The following is a 1,038-nucleotide window of genomic DNA, read 5'->3' as shown; positions in this document are numbered from 1 at the left end:
AAAAAAAAAAAAAAAAAAAAAAAAAAAAAAAAAAAAAAACACATCTTAGTAAAACAAATACCTTCTCAGCTTCGCATCGAAGCTAAAAAATGTTTTGTAAAAAAAATATTTTATTTTATTAAATATTAAGCGCTCCACGGCTCTCTAAAGTTTAGGGTTTAAGAAAAAATCATAATAGACGAGAACGTTATGGGTCGTAAATCGATAAGCGCTACCAGTTTTTAGTAATGCGATATACTATAGTAAAACCATAGGTATATTTCTATGTTGGTTGTTGAAAAAAAAACCTATATGACGTAATCAATGAGAATTGATTGATTTTTATCAGTTAACAAGTTGCTACAAACTTATACAAACAATGAATGACTATATTAGATCGTCGCTTGTCAACAATGATCTGTCACATGGTTGTGTACACAGTTTGAAAAGTGTGTTTAATTGAAAAGTTATGTATTTTTCATAATTAGAAATTACTGCGTTGACAATTAATAAGTTCTATTTAAATTAATTCATAAGATGCTTACATATTTATTTGTATACATATCAATGAAACAATTATGGAATTTTAAATGCATTCGATTAGAAGAACATATTTCTATTTCTCATTTAATTTATGGTAAGCATTTATTTATAGTCATATTTCAAGTACTGAATTAATAATAATCTTTAATTTTAATAAATAATTTATTTTATTTCCAGGATATGTATATAAAGTATTATGAAATCTTAACAGCTTTTGATCATAAAAATACATCGGATTTCTAAGTGTTAGTGTGATGGAGACTATTAATTATTTTATATTGGTATTTATTGCCTCATGTTATTATTAACCAGAAAAAGCTTTAGTTCAATTGTCTTATTTTGAAAATAGATTATTCCAACATATGTTCAAAACATATTTGTTGCTAATATAAATTAAAAATTGCCTATCAAAGACTTAGCACGGTTTAACCTCAATTATTATTTTTAAATGAGACTGGGATACATCAGAACTAATTAACATTTGGATATGAAATTTATAATATTAATCAATGATTT

General features: G+C 24.3%; 1 long non-coding RNA gene across 1 annotated transcript; it reads left to right on the top strand.

The window, feature by feature from the left end:
* The first annotated feature begins 320 nt into the window (after window positions 1–320).
* Window positions 321–1,032, top strand: LOC126909767 (uncharacterized). Its single transcript, XR_007705103.1, has 3 exons — window positions 321–616; window positions 700–803; window positions 872–1,032. It is a non-coding gene; the product is annotated as an uncharacterized LOC126909767 (long non-coding RNA).
* Window positions 1,033–1,038: the final 6 nt, after the last annotated feature.

The sequence above is a fragment of the Daktulosphaira vitifoliae genome, unplaced genomic scaffold (genome assembly GCF_025091365.1).
Source record: "Daktulosphaira vitifoliae isolate Bord-2020 unplaced genomic scaffold, ASM2509136v1 Scaffold_1193, whole genome shotgun sequence".
NCBI lineage: Eukaryota > Metazoa > Arthropoda > Insecta > Hemiptera > Phylloxeridae > Daktulosphaira > Daktulosphaira vitifoliae.
The sequence above is the reverse complement of the archived record's forward strand: the minus strand, read 5'-3'. Positions and strand labels throughout refer to the sequence as shown.